Raw genomic sequence first — 16,822 nt, 5'->3', positions numbered from 1 at the left:
AGCATTCACCCTTTCCGTGCAAACTACAGCCACAAGTTAAATGTAAAGTGAATTGGGGGTGGGGGGGTTCTGCGCTCCTTGCATGATGGAGCTGTTTTATTGAGCTCGGCTCGAGCACAGAGCCTTTTACCTTCTTCCAGTCGTTTCCTGTGAGCTTGGAGCAGCTGCTGCAGGACCGGAATGCTTCCTCCTGTCAGGGTTGAATTTTGACCGGTTTTGGAGTTGCTGGTGTGCTCTTTCTCACCTGGAGCTCCGGCTGTAATTTTCTCTTCAGTATGTGCTGCTTGCATTTCATGACTCCCTGCTGAGGTAACTGTTTATTCAATAAAGCGCTCAGCAACATATCTGCATGGTTATTTATTTCTTTTTCTTTTTACATCTCAATTCCAAAGTGGCTTTCTACAAACGACATGTGAACTGCATATTTTTATGTTTCTTCTGGCATTCTTTCTACCAAACTATTTTTAACAAATGCAGCTTGAGGTGTCTTACAGCATTTTTTTTTTTTGTTTTACATTTAAAAAAAAGTTTTTATTGAGTATAAAACAGTTATCAGAAAGACAATTGGCATGTGTTAATGGCAAGGTTACAATGAGTAAAACATTATAAAGACATTGAATCTCATCTTCCCCCGTCCCACCCATGTCAATCACAGTGTAATTGAAACCACACACCACCCTCCCCACCCCTTCACTCCTCCCCAGAATCATCATCTGAACTCTCCTCGTTAGACTCATGAATGGGGTCGCAGATGTCTCCCCTGTAAGTATTCTAGGCAATCCATATTTTGGTCCATTTTCGGGGGGATTTCCGATTCAGATAGACAGTTCTTTCAGTAATCATGGCCACATCCATGTCCCTGCACCATGCCTCCAGCGAGGGCAGATCAGCGGCACCCCACTTCTGCGCCACGTTTCGTTTAGCAACCATAAGGCCTAAAGTCGTCCATGTTTGCCCATGTCGTGACAAGTCGTTTGGTTCCCATATATTTAGGAGGCACCGTTGTGGTTCGGGCAGTAATGAAATATTGAGCGTCTGGGACATTGTTCGTAGGACTTTTCGCCAATAGTCAGTGAGTAGTGGGCAATCCTAAAGTGTATGGAAAAAGGAGCCCTCGTTCCCACATCCCCTAAGGCAGTATGGATGTTGCGCCCTGCCTAATGTGTGGAGTGTAGTTCTAGTGAAATTAGCGCGATGTAGAATTTTAAGCTGAACAAGCCTGAGTCTGGCCGGAATTCCCACCTCTCTAGGCGAGGCGAGCGCTGCCTGCCATTCTGCCTCATCCATGGCACCAACGTCCGCGGTCCATTTCTCGTGTAAGGCTGTCGTGGGGTCTAATTGATTGTTAATCAATTTTCGGTACGTGAAGGAGGTGGCGCGCTTAGGCATAAAGTCTGTAAGTAGCCTATCCTCTAGGGGTGAAGCCTCGGGCACGTCCGTATTTTGTGGTAGTACTGCCAGGAGTGCATGCCTTATTTCTATGTACCGGAATGTTTCAGTAGGCGCAAGCTCATATTGTCGTCTAAGCTGATCAAACGGGATGACTGTCCCTTTGTCCCACATGTCACCCACTGTTGAAATGCCAATACCGTCCCAATGTTCAAATCCCCTGCTGTTCCTAAGCGACCCTAGCTGTTTTGCATCCCAAAGAGGAGTGAGCTTAGTGATGGTCTCCTTCCATCCTAAACGTGCCTGAGCTGTGTACCAGAGCAAGACTGTGTGTTTCGTTGGGCCCTCCAGCTTCAGCGCCCTTCTCCTGTTGTACAGGGCAGCCAACATGTTATCCGTCCCTAGCTGCTCCCTATCTGCCTTATACGCCGGATCAGTGTGGGGGGAGTGTATCCATTGATTTATGACTTTAAGGTGTGCTGCCCAATAGTCAAGTTGCATGTTAGGGAGTGCAATGCCACGATCGTACCAACTGCGGTGTAATTTAGCTTGAGCAATGCGTGCTGGCCTGTTGCCCCAGAGTAATGTGGATACCAGTGCTGCTATCTGTTTAAAATATCTCAAGGGGTCTTACAGCATTTTTAATTAAATACTGGCATTCTTCGCTTTGATACATCATATTTTTGCTTATTCTGGAATTTGTGGCACTTCATTTTTACTTTTTAAAGCCATGTGCATACTTTTGCTCACTGTGGCTATCTTTTATGGGTAGACTCAAACCACTACAAAAGTTAACACACCACCCTCTTCACTGTGCCAAAATGGCCAGTGACATTCTAGCTACAGCTAAGCCCTCTTCCTCTAGCACTAAAACAAAGCGGGTGGAAAATGATACCCCTCACCCATTTTGTCATCTCACAATCCTGTTTTTGACACTATACTTGATGAGGTGAGGGGTCTAAAACCCTTCATGACTGCAACTAAATAAAAGCTCCAACAAATTGAGGATAGATGGATAACCATGGAAGCTAAGTTGTTTGACATGGAGCAACGCATCAGTGATCTACGTGATGCCACTATCAGATTCCTCTTCTGGAACAGGAAATCTAAAAGCTCAAACTCCATGCAGAGGACCTTGAAAATAGAAATAGGTGAAATAACCTTTATCTATACGGCCTTCTAGAAAATTTGGAGGGTCCTGATCTCCTTAGTTTATTGAAAAAGTTCCTGCCTGAGCTTTTACACGTTCAACAAGAACCACCATTGAACATTCAACATGCACATCGCCTTGGTCGCATCCAACCTCACTCTTCCAGACCTAAAGGAATTGTTAATGTTAATTTTATTCTTGTAATTTACGGACTTGCTCCATGTGTTGAAGGCAGCAAAAGAAAAATGTCATCTTATGTGGTCTGGTCACAATATTTATATATCTCAAGATCTCTCTAACGCAGTGTTCTTCAATCTGTGGGGCGCGCCCCCCTGGGGGGGTGCGACACCTTCCCAGGGGGGGCGCGTCCTCCACTGCAAACCCTTTGTTCCCTCCATGCAAATCTTAGAGGACTCCGGTATGTGGAAGGGGGAGGGGGGAGATCGATGGGGCAGGAGGTGCCCGTCCTTTTGTCTGGGTAACTCTCCCAGGAGGGGGTTAATTCACGGAGCTGTTAGCTTCAGCTAAAGTGTGAGGCAAGGAGTCTCCTCTGCTAAAAACGAAAACAAACAGACATGCTTTCGGTTTTAGCAGAGGAGACCCCTCGCCTCTCACTGCAGCTGAAGCATTTCAGCTCTTGGAATTAACCCCCCCCTGGGAGAGTTAGCTCTTCCCAGAACAGAGACAGTTTCCAGAGATCGAGTCTCGGCATTGAAACTGAACATCCTGTGATTCTGGGCAAATCACTTAATCTCCCCTTGCCTAACAAAGAAAATGAATATGTCCTCATTACAGATGGACACATTCATTTTTAGGCATGGGGTGAATACTTGATTTGCCCAGAATCACAGGATGTTTGAGCCTCCCACCAGATTCAACCTTGGTCCCCAGCTTCAAATTCGGCCGCTCCAACCGTTAAGCCTCATCCTCTCATGGAAGGAAGACAGTTACACAAGACTGCAGATAAGGCGAGGAATACTTTTTTATGTATATATTAAAGAATTGCTGACAATGCATTTTGCAGACAGCTGTGGTGTCAACCAGACCTAAAAAGAGACTGGCAGTTCACTGTGGCTCATGTCGCTCTTAAGGGAGGGTTTAATTGTGAAGATTTCACAAATGTCATGAAAAAGCGTTTTTGTTCAGTGCTGAAAATAGAAATATATGTACCTCAGAAACCCATAATTTGAGGACGATGGCATAAGGGATCGGAGTGAGGGGGGAAGAGTCCAGAAGAGCAGCAGGACGAGAAGCGGAGTGAATTACAGACACCCTATCATTTAATTTTTATTTTTTTTACATATGCTGCACAGAAGTGTCGACGGAAAAATGTGATGGGCAAGCTTTTCTAACTTCCTTACTCTGCATTAAACCGACTGCATTTTAAGCTTGCTTTGGAGGTAAAGGCACTTGCTGCGTAGGTCTGTGTGCATCCAGCAGGTTTCAGGGTGTGATACTGGTGAGATAACTCTGGTAAATGACGCATTTGCTGGAGAGATCAGAGTGCACCCGTTTGACATGTCAAAATCATCACAAAATAGCTCAGAGGGTTAATGTACCTTTTGCAGAGCTCTACGTTTAAGCTACTTATTTTAATGTTTTGTTAAGTAGTTTGGTGGGCTAATGATTTTCTTTAAGAGGTCCTTGTGTAAACTGCAAGCTTACACTCTCAATAAAATGACCCAGTCATGTTCACTCTTTAAAGGACTCCATGTAGCCTGCGAAGTCTTAACTTTTAAACTCAATATTTTGATATTGTAAGATTGTTAATATGGGTTTTAATGGGTAGTGATAAATACTTATTATGTGCCAAAAAATGCAGTTTGTATCATCTGTTCTATGAACGATTATAAATAATGTACCTGCACACATACTATATATATATATATATATATATATATATATATATATATATATATGCTGCGAGCGCATCTGTTCAGGCTTCCCGGGAGTTGCAGCGCTCGTCATGGGTGCCTCTCCCTACGGCGGAACCACGCTGTTTTCAATATTAAACACATTACTTCTTTTATGAAAGATTTGGGGCGCACACCTTAAGTTTTCTACTGCAAAGTGCTTAAATTCAGGATCATATCATCATTACAGGATAAAAGCGAGTGATTTATGCGTTTCGGGGCACCTTGGTCACGATTCTACGCGTTTCAATGTCCCTGTCCCCTTGGTATATATAGTATTTTTGCTGACCATGCATAGATGTCATGTTTTACACAGTTACACAAGCTGAGAAAATAAATCAATTTCTGTAAATCTCAGCAACGTATGGATTTACGCTGCAAGGGATTTCTTTGGTTCTCTTGCTAGGCTGCTTGGTGCGGTGGCCAGGTATGATATACGGTTTATTATCAGTCATTGATCAATCAGGCAGCCCTAGAAAACAAGTGGTGTTTAGAGCTGTGTAATAAGCCTCTGTCATTTCACCACACCCACCCACTCACAAACCTGCAGTTTACTAAACACTCTTATTGTATTGAATGGTATTCGCTGAATATGCCCGGAATGTGCGAGTGGCGGTCGAGTCCAGAAATTTCTGTCAGGTGGTGGGGGGGCCCAACATCTAAAAAAATTCAGCTGGGGGGGCTCAACCTACAAAAGTTTGAAGACCTCTGCTCTAACGCCACTAATGCCAGAAGGAAATAATTTTTTGCTCTACACTCACAAATGAGACACTTACACATTTGTTATCACATTCTGCATCCCTGCTTATGTAAAATTACTTATGAAAGCACAGCACGATCTTTTGATGACCCTGTCAAACAAAAAAATTTTCTCCAAAGTATTTCACCTCACTCTATGGTAACCTCTGCACAGTGCTCCTGAATAACTCTCATTACTCCTTACTTATAATTTATTTCCTCTTTCTTATTCTATTATTCTTATACATGGCTATTCTTTCGTTTATATCCCAATCATTCTCTTTCTGCTGCTCTTCTTGCTCTTGGTGCTGGTACGTCCCATACTCAGTTGCCTGCTCTCCATTTTAGATCTGGATTTCTCTCCTTGTTCCATTTTTTATCTCAATATCACTTTCTCATTCCTTCATTTTTGTTTCTTTTATTCTCTTCATTCTTCTTGTTTGATGAGTACCTTTGTGTTTTCTGTCTTTATTTTTGAATTGTGTAAGGGTTACATATGTATTAATAACTCGTGTCTTTTTGCTTCCCTCAGCATCTATGCAGCTTGTCAACCGTGTTCCTGTGTCTCTCCTCCCAATCCCTAATATGTTCAACGTTGTCTCGTAGAACGTTCGTGGTCTGGGGCATTCTGTTAAAAGACAAAAGGTGCTATCTTAATTTTCTAGATTAACTTCACATGTCACTTTTTTGTAGGAAACTCACTAACAAAGTTGAATCGCTTAAATTAAAACGAAAATGGGTAGGCCAAGTTGTATATTCTCCTGCTATTAATCGTAAAGAGGATGTTGCCATTCTTTTTCATAAATCGTTACATGCGCAAATTATATCAACTCAATGTGATAATGATGGACAATGGGTATTTGTCATAGTTGTAATTCATAATAGACAAATTTCTTTATTTAAAATGTATGGTCCCGTTAAATCGGATCCAGATTACAGAAACAATATTAAGATGACTTTAGCATCTATTGATAATCCTACCATTATTGTTGCTGGTGATTTCAACCATTGGTTAGATCCCTTTACTGATAGGAAGTCTAAATGTAAATTTAATCCTGACAAATCTCATAAAACATTTCAGTCCGCCATTGCTACTTGTCTACTATTTGACGTTTGGAAAACATGTAACCCTGATACGTCAGAATAGAACTTTTTTCTCCAATGTGCATTACACCTGCTCTAGAATGGACTATATTTTGGTTACTAAACTACTTCTTTCCATCCATCCACCCAAGAGATTGGATCTATTTTCATCTCCGGCCATGCCCCTGTTTTCTCTCCTTTGATTTATCTCTATATAATTCCCAAACTGGTCTTTGAAAATGTAATACATTTCTTTTATCGGATGAGGAGTTCCTTTCAAAGGCTACTACCTTTATTAATGAGCTTTTTAAATGTAACCACCCTTTAGACACTTCTATTCCCAGCACCTGGGATGCTTCTAAGGACTCTTTTAATGTTTTCACCATAGCCTACTCAGCAAAACGCAAAAGACTAACTCATGCCAAATATACTACATTACTACCTCTTAAAACTCTAGAGCACACTTATTTTTCCTCTAAATCATCTTCTGCTCTAGACGAGTTGATTAAAGTAAAGTCTGCTCTTAATACACTTGCCACTGTTGCTGCCTGCAGTATCCTTATCAAAATGAGATCTTAATATCACGTGGCCAAAACAAAGCTGGCTAATTTTTTTTAAATTAATTCTGAACATAAAAACATTGGCCAAATTTGGAATAAATGTACCAGTATACCTGCATCCTCTGATACTGATATTTCTATCACTTTCCAAGAATATTATCAATTACTGTACTCAGATAACACTAACCCTTTAGAATATAATATGCATACTTTTTTAATGACCTCCCTAATCCTCCTCATAATTCTGATAACGTTTGACCTATTAGAAGCTGAAATAACTCTCCAGGAAATAACAGATGCCTTCAAATCCTTAAAAAAAAAAATCAAGGCTCCAGTACCAGATGGCTTTTTTATTGAATTTTTATCTTCTTTTTCTTCCATGTTTGCCCCTAAGCTCCTTGAACTTTTAAAATTATTTTTATCCGACTCCAAGGCCACTGGTTCCTTTCTAGAAGCCTTGACTGTCCTTATTCCCAAAACTGATAAAGATCACTCCCTCTGTACAAATTATCGTCCTTTTTCATTCATTTTGATTCTAGCATCCCGCCTTGAGACTATTGTCCCCTTATTGGTGACAACTGATCAGTTTGATTTTGTTTAGGGCAGAATGGCTGCAGACAATGCTAAAATGTTTTTAAACATTATTACATTTGGTAAAAAAAATACCATCTCACCTAGCTGCACTGGTTCTTGATGCCGAAAAGGCTTTCAACCGTATTAACTGGCAATTTATGTTTACTACTTTTCGAAGGTAAGGTTTGGCCGTAACTTCATATCATTTATAAAATTGTTATACTCTGATACCCGTGCCAGTGTTTTTATTAATGGTCGCGTTTTCCCTTATTTTCAGTTACATAGAGGTACACATCAAGGTTGTCCTCTGTCTCCTTACTATTCATTCCTTGTTTAGAACCGTTCCTTGAAAGTATTCGTTGCAATGCACATATCAGGTCTTAAACATAATTCCACTAAAAACAAATTATCAGCTTACACTGATGATATTTTAGTTTATATGTCTAATCCCCTTTCCTTCTTAATTTCTTTTTTACACGAAATTCAATTGTACTCTAGTGTTTCTAGTTGTAAGTTGAATTTTTCTAAAACTGAAATATTACTATTAAATGCTTCATGTTATCAATATATGTTTGCTAATAGTGATTTTACTTGGTGCCCTACCAAAATAAAATATCTTGGTATTTGTTTCTCTTCTACTATTGCGAACAAAATCAGTTACACTTTTTATGCTTTAAAACTCACACTGCAGAAATTACTTTCATCATGGTCTCCTCTCCATCTATCATAATGGAGTAGGCTGGATACCATTAAGATGATGATTGTACCGCATGTATTTTATACATTATCTATGTTACCTTTTAAGAGACCTATTTTCTATTTTTCCCAAATCAATTCAATTTGTACCAATTTCTTTGGAATAATAAACATTCCCATGTTGCTTTGGCTAAACTCAAACGTCCTAAGAATGAGGGAAGTGTGCGCTTCCCTCATTTTAAGTTATATCACTCTTTTTTTTTTAATTAGACAATTCTTTGCCTTAACCCATAATTTTAGTGATACTTCCATACCACAAGGGGTTATATTTGAATGTTTATATTGAAAGATTTCTCATTTAATGGTGTTATTTATATGTCTAACTATACTTTTATATCAACTAATCCTATATTAAAATATTCACAGCAATTGATACACACAATATTTTTTTCAGGTTTTGACTCACATAAATGTTTCCTTGCTTCACATTTCAGTGCAAATCATTTTATTATAAACACTGGAAAGAGAAGGGTATTATGTTTATTCATCAGCTTGTACAACATAATCCTGTCATTCCTTTTTCCCAATTACAGGAATATATTTTAATATATCTTCTCTTCAACCCTATTTAGTAGCCAATACTTTCCCTCCAGATGTTGTATCACTCACTCCCCATACACTGTTATATACCATTTCTCATTATTTTATACATAAGGCTGCTTATTTATATAATATGCTATTATAGCCTATTCCTATTAGACCCAAAACTTCTGTTGAACTAATGTAGGAAGCTGACTTATCTTACTCACTCCCTTCTCCTACTTGTGATAAATTATGGCTTAAAATATGTAAACCAACTACAGCTGCTCGTCTTGCGCAATCTTTATTTTTTTATTTATAACAGAGCTCTCATTACCCTTGAATGTATTTCTAAATTCTCTTCCACGTCCTCTTCATTATGTTGGTCTTATTCTTCCTTCACAGGGACTTGAATTCATTGACTATACTATTGTTCCAGTGTGTTTACATTTTGAGAAACAATTTGGTCAAAATGTCTTCATTTTCTCACTGTAATATTTAATTATTAATTCAAAATGTTTTTCTTAGAACTGCTTTACCAGTTTTTGATTGTCTTTCTCCTAAGCCTCTGTTATTTGTTCTCTTTATTGCTATTGTGGTTTAGGTGATACTTTCTTGCTGGAAAGACACTTTTGAACTGTCTACATTAACTTTGTGGAATTTTATTTGTGATGAAGATAGAATAGCTACTATATCTAAATTATCGCTGTCTCAGAAAATCAAATCTGGTTCCCTTTTACTACATATCTTACTTCGTACTCACCTATATCTTAAACACCATCTCTTTCTTTCTTTTTTCTTTTTCTTTCTTCTTCTTTCTTCCTTTTGCTTTGCCTTATATAAAACATACTTGTTATATATTTATTGTCTTACATTGCTATTTTTCACAATTTGAACAATTTCATTGTTTTGCAATGCAATGAGTATTATCCCAAATGGAAGTTTTATTCTACTGTTGACAATTTTTTGTGTTTTCAACTATTCAATAAAAAATATTAAACAAAAGAAATGTGAAGTGCATTCTGGGCATGATCTTATTATAATATGTGGTTATTCTTAATATAGTGTGTGTTTGGGTATGTGTGTGCCAGTGTTTGGGTAGTTTTGTGTGTACGTGTGCAAGTTGTTTTGTTAACAAAGATGTACCATGTTGAGAAATTGCATTGGCTTGCATTGCTATGGATTTGGTTAGTAGATAAGCACACACCTCCATCATTCACAAAGAGATACAACTGCGTCTGTACCCTCTTGCCCACCCCTTTCCCCTGTGTCTAGCTGGGCCGAATGCTTAGGAAGGGGTAGAAATTAAGGTATTAAAATTTACTTGCATGGCACAGAGTTGAGTACATTTTGAGGCACAATTCTGACCTTAGTATGTTGTGTTCTTTAACTAGAGGCATCTGTCAAAAATTTGACCATGTGCAACTCCACAACTGGGATCGTTTGCTGTGTGTAATGGGCATGTGCATTCAGAACCTTTTCAGAGATGCTATGCCGGACTTGAGCATAATTACTTCGGGGGTAGCGGGGCTGCTTCAAATAGATGAATTGGTCTATAGCTGTATAACTAACACTTTAATAAATGGTTGATAAGACTGGAATGCCCTGTGCATTGTTTCTATTGTATTGTATTGTATTACAACATTTATATAGCACGTACTATCCCTGTGTTTATGGTAAAGAGGTGTGTACCCTTGTCCTGAATGTTTAAATGCTTGTAAAACTAGTATCCTGACTTTTATTTTGGCCCTGGGCTAAGGTATCTCCCTGGCAATGTGTGGTCCAGAACCTTTTCTGTTACCTGGAGGGGAACACCAAACATGCCCTCAAAGTTGGCATTAAACTTTATCCCTGCCCTGGGAGTATCTCCTGAAGTGGTGGTGTAATATTGTGTTTTTAAATTTTTTTAAAGACTTTATTTTTTGAAAAGTTATTCTTTTTGTTTTTCTTAAACAACAAAAGAACAATGCAGATCAACCATGCACCGTCCTCAGCTTTCCATAGTTTACAGTTATCATCTTCAGTTACAGGACAACAATCTCACCATAGGGGAGGAGCCAAGATGGCGATCGGAACAGTCGCATAACCGCTTCGCTCCGTGATCCCTTCCTCCCCGCCACCTATCCTGTTTTTCATCCTGTTCGGGGTGTTCCGAATTTGGTCACCAAGGAAGAGCCTTCACTTACCATCCTTCTCCGGGGCTCTGGCGTGCAGTCATTTCGGCGTTCTGCCCTTGTCGCCTCGCTGGCCTTCCCGGCCCTGACGCCGGGGCCTCGAGTGCTGTGCTTGCCCGGAGATGTTCGGAGTGCCGGCGGTCCGGAACCGGTGGAGAGACCCGATGGTGGGAGCCTGAGAGCCGCGGGCCGGAAGCCCTGGAGCGGACCCACCCCCGCGGGTGGGCCACCCCGTATGTCCGATTGCCTGCCAGCCCGAAGCAGAGAAGCCGCGTTGTCCGGCACCCCTCAAGTGGGAAGCCCACTCCTGTTGCTTGTCCCGCCCAGGGTCCGGTGCTGGGCTCCCCCCGAGTGTTGTGGGGAGCACGCCCGTTCTTCTGGTGACTCTCCTTTCTCCGCCGAGCGCCATCCGCCGCGGATCGGTTGTGTGCCCTGGGGCCGCCGGTACTCCTGGTGGATTTGGAGGCGCCCACGATGATGGCGGTGGGCGCTGTGCTTAAGATGGCGGGTGGCCCCTCGGAGAGTCTTTCTCCTGGAGACGGGGAAGTTGCTGCATTTGTTCTCTCCAGCCCTCGTTTGATTCGGGCGGCCCCTACTCGGAGTGCTGTCTTGTCTGCCCTGGCTGCTCTGTGGATTGACCTGTCCTTGGAATGCCGAGATTTGGAGTCGCGGATCGCCGCCATGGCTGCTCCGCCATTTTGTGACGCGGTGTCGTCTTCCCGAATTGTAATGGTTGACACTTCTCCGGCTGCTGTGCTGGGATCTCCGGCTGGGTGTTTGATTCTATGGGATCAAGTGGACCCGGTGCCGATGCTGCAGTGTTTCCTACATCCTGATTTCTCTGCTTCGTGCTGGACAGCCCAGATATTGTGCTTGGCCACGTGGATCGTTGAGGTACTTTTGCATTCTGACTGCTGCCGAGTTCTCCTGGTTGCTTCTTGTTGGCCGGGACGGTGTTTTGCGGAGATCCCACTGGCTTTCCTTGACTGGTATGGACCCTCTGTATCCTGCTGCTTTTCGGCCGTGGCGGGGTCTGGAAGCTCGACTCTTCATAAAAGTGGACAGGGGTGATTGTGCCTGAGTATTTGTGGGACACTTTTAAATGGCATCTCCAGGCCTCATTATTCTGGTTAGTTCTTGTTTTTCGTCCTTGTGTGGGCTTTTCTCAATGTCCTTTTCGACCTCGATTGGTGATCCGTTGTTGCGGGTGGGGTAGTATTCCATGTTTCGATCGCTGGCTCCTCTCCTCTCCTGTCCTTCTTTTTCTCTCCTTCTCTCTCTTTCTCCTTTCTCTTTCTTAATTATTATTCCCTTTCTCTTTCTTCTATATTTCGGGTGACTCTGGGCGACAGGCACGCTGTTTAGTGGGGTAGGCCGTAGCCATTACAGTGATGTAGGGTGGGGGGGGTGTTTGTTATTTTAGTTTGTTTTATTCTATGGTCCCTTTTCGCTTTTTTCAGGGGGTGGGCTATGTCCCTTTGTTTTCACTCCTTTGTTTCGTACGTGTCCACACTTTCTCCTTTTCCGGGGCGGGAGGGCTGTACATGTGGCGTCCACGTTATTGTATGCTGACATTTGTCCTTTATTTTTGAACCTTTGCTGGGCGTGGGATGTCTTTGGGCTTCGACCTACTAGGGTTATTTGATTGCGTGGGGGGCTGTCTCCCTCCCGCCCCCCCCCTCTTTTTCTGTATATGTTGCGTGACGCTTGGTAGATATGGTTGCTGCCTCCTCTATAAAATGTAAAATGAAACCTTTCTTATCCTGGCGCTGACTGTTTAACGTCTTTATTTCACGTCTATCCTGTATTCATTCTACTGTACGCATTGATGTTGCCTTTTTTTTTTTGACTCTCCTGCTTTTGCGGCCGGCCCCTGTGGTTGTAGGCCTGCGCTTGTACTTCTACGTGTCTTTCAATAAAGGTTTTTAAAAAAAAAAAAATAAAAAAAATAAATAAAACAATCTCACCATACCACATGTCCCAAGATCATTACCCCCACCTCTTATAGTCTTCTCAGGTTCCGTGTACATCAAACCATATCGAGGTTCAAAACCCTTCTTACAGGAAGTTGCAACTATGCCCATCCCTCATCGTTCTCAAGACCTTACTACTGCCTCAGTAGGAAAGAAGTGCCTTGATGGGGGGTTGTTTCCCTGCAGGTTAGCAAACTTGTCCTGTATTTCTGTCCAAATGGGTAGATATTCTATCACTTTTGAGTGACTTCTCGTGGCTCTCAGATGGACGTCTTCTGCCAGCGCCCATTCAGTAAATTCTCTTTACCATTCTTTCACTGTAAGACCCTTTGAGCACAGCTATTGTATGGGAATCTTGTATCTTGCCAAAACCAGCCACAAACTGTCAAAATGACATTTTAACAGCAGGGAAAACGTTGCGTATGCACTGAATGGGTGACAGTTTCGTCATGTGTCCCATGATCTTGCAAAGACTATCTACCACCTTCCTTCAAATTGCGTTCTATCACAAGACATGTCCATGTCATATGCAGGGGTGTATTGTATTCAGTAAGATTAGGGAGGGGGCAGGTATGAATCTCAAATGTCTAAGTTAAAATATCAGTGGGCTGCAGGATGGAGGGGTTGCAGGTTGGAAGGGTGAGATGACCAAGTTTTGGAATGGACTGTTTCCATGGGGTACAGGGTCATTACTGATTTTCCTAACGTCTAGAGTGGCAAAGTGGGTGAAAAACAGTGGGATGGAATAATCCCAGAGTGATTGCCATTTGGTGGACTATTTGCAGACATTCATCCCAACAACTTTTGGGTGTTTGATTGCCAGTATTATGCCTGGAAACCAGAGACTGGCACAGCTTTCCAAGCCTACTGCTGCCAATGTTTGTGAATTCCAAAAAGTAGTAAATTTGTACCCATTAAAGGAGTACGTCTATAGGTGCAGATTTATTACTTTTTGGTAAACAGGTCACTAAATATTATTAAAATCCTGATCCAAAAATGAACAAGTTAATGGCTTGTACTGAGATGAGAATGATGAGAGAAACAGACACAGGAATAGCTGACCCGACTCATGGTTCCCAGATCCAACTATAAAATCAAGAATCCATTTAAGTGGCGTCACACCCCAAACACCCCTGCTGAAGCTATGCACCTGCTTGTCCCACCTTGAGCTAGTAGTGCTCCTTGGAAACTCATGACTAGTAGTCACATCCAACACAACAGCCTGGAGTTCTTGCTCTTGGATAAATAATTTTAAATGTATTTGGAATGCATTCACTCATCTTCATCTCAGCTACAAGAAGCCTTGATGGTAGAGTTGTCAAATCAGTGCATGTGGCCAGGGCTCCATGTTTCTAGTCCTCACGTTTTACAAATCATTTTTTTAAGTGCCTGATGGCCCCATGTCCTAAGCCCAGGTCGCAAATAGAGGAGGGCACCGGGTAAATTAATAGGGTGAACCAAGCTAGAGCCAAGCCATGGGACTGGCTTGGCTCTAAAAGTCAGTACACGAGTCAAGCCATGAAAGCAATTGGCATATAGATAATGCAACAAACGCATTGAAAACATGTGATACAGTCACTTCAGTATTAAAAAAGTGTATTTTTGTAACATGAGGTAGATTTTGACCTTAGTACGCCACATTATATCACTGCATTGACAGACATTTATTAAAAGTGATAGTTTTTAGAAATATTTATGGCTCGCCCCCATGACAAAGCCATTAGTGAACTAAGAGGCACGTCAGTAGTCATGCAAATAGTAAACATGGCCTAGATTCATATTTTAAATGGAGCAACATTGTAGTATATTGAATCAAACAGAAGAGGTGCCTGTACCGTGCACATCCTGACTCAAGTACTTAAAAGTGTGCTTGTATGTGATAATTAAAAAAAGGAGGCTCTGTGAAAGAAAATATTTGCATAGGATAACACAATTTGGACAAGCAGGGAAGCCGGTATTGATTCCAGGTTATCTGGTTTCACATTTTGAAATTCAGTCACCATATGTAGATATCTCTGTCCTCTTGATTACATCAAAGGTCTTTGGTCTTTTGTTTTTGGCTCAGGAAAAGAAAATTAGACAAAAAGACAGAAGGCCCGAATCAGGGCCTCAGATCCAACTACCATCCCAAGAATGCATTTATTTGGTAGGCGTCACACCCCAAATCCCCCCCTTGAAGCTTTGCCGCTGGTCATATGAATAAAGGTGCCTCCACCATTCCCACATCTTAGACAATCCAAGGGTCTCTCAGGATATATATTTTGCTAATAGTTTGTGTCATTGTGTATACACAATGCAGGTAATAGAACTGAGTTAGCTTGTGAGTTAAATTGTGCGTTACTTGATACAACCTTAACATTCTCAAATGCCTTGACCCAGTCCTTATCTGTGATGGGGCCTTGTATATTTTCCTGCCATCTTGGTCTAACCTTTAAAGAAGCCCTGCTCTTGTCAGCCATCAGCACTCTGTAGAGTTGTGATACCAAACTGTGTCCTCTTCCAAGGATCAGCAGTGCCTGCAGTATCAGCAATGGGTCAGGTGCTACTGATATTCCCATCCAAATCTCCCTGGCGCTATTGGCTAGTTTAGCATATTTGCAAAAGTAATTTAAAAAGTCTGGATACAGATCATCTAGGGTAATGTATCTTCCTTCCCTCCATCACTTTTACAGAGATGTTGTCACCTATCTTTCTAAATGGCTGTATTGCCCATGTTTCCAACTGCTCCCCAAATGGAGGTCATCTAGGACCTCAGCCATCTTCCTGGCCTTTCCTGTCTGTTTCACCATGTGTAGTCAGTCCATTGGGATTGCTCCCCTCGTCAAAAGCATGATCATCAATGTCTCATCGCCCGGGCCCCTCATAACAATTGAGCCTGTCCTCCAGCCAACTTGCTGTAGCCATAGAATACAATATAGTATAGCTTGATGGACACATTCCGTGGTGTCCGGTTTCAGAATATCCAAACATACTGTACTTCTTTCTCTGGCCCCCCCAGGGATGCTAAAAATCTATATAATTTCTGAGAAATATCTTTGGTCAATACGCAAAAGGAGTTCTGTGAGGCATACAAAAATCTGGGAAGTAAGATCATTTTAGCCACTGCTATTCTTCATTCCTTGACTGAAAGTGGTAAAGTGGTCCAGAATTAAACACATTTGATGAGACCCTTCAAACCCTGCCCATAGTGTGTCTATACTGCCCAATGTCTGTGTGGGTCACCTGGATTGTCAAATATCTGATTTTCTCAGTTTCCCAGTGTAAGGCTAACTCCAGGTGATCTGTGACCTCCGTGATTGCCAGACCACCAAGGGGAAAACACAGTTCTATTTCTGTTTATCTGTAGGCCCGATATTGTCCCATATTCTTCCAACATTCAAAACAGTATTGGTATTGAGTTCCTGGGATGACTAACCCCTAGTAAGGTATCATGGGTGTACATGGAGATTGTGTCTCTCTAGGCCTATTTTAATGCTCCCGGGAACCAGGGTCTGCCTCATACCAAATTGCCAAAGGTTCCATATGTAAAGCTAAAAGGAGGGGTGACAGTGGTCACCTATGCCTTGTGCCGCTACCCATCTCCCACGCTTCAGATACCAGTCCTCCTGAGATAACTCTGGCCATCGGGTTTGTATATAATAGCCTGACCCATTTTCTTAAAAGTCACATTGGTCTTCAAGTACAGGGAGGGTGACTATCCTATTAAGTCTAGTTGCCAGTACTTTACTATCCTATTAAGTCTAGTTGCCTGTACTTTACTAAGGGCCTGATTTAGAGTTCGATGGACGGGTTACTCTGTAACAACATGACGGAGATCCCATTCACTTTATGACAAGTGACATAGGATATAATGCACTTGTGATATGGTGTTTTGGATATCCGTCACGTTTGTGGCATACTAACCTGTCTTCCTAATTGTAAATCAGGCCATAAGTATTTTAATATCGGTATTGATGATGGACAATGGGGTAAGTGGTCAGGTCCATTGAATTTC

The sequence above is a fragment of the Lissotriton helveticus genome, chromosome 6 (assembly GCF_964261635.1).
Source record: "Lissotriton helveticus chromosome 6, aLisHel1.1, whole genome shotgun sequence".
NCBI classification, from domain to species: Eukaryota; Metazoa; Chordata; class Amphibia; order Caudata; family Salamandridae; genus Lissotriton; species Lissotriton helveticus.
Note: the sequence above shows the minus strand (reverse complement) of the source record.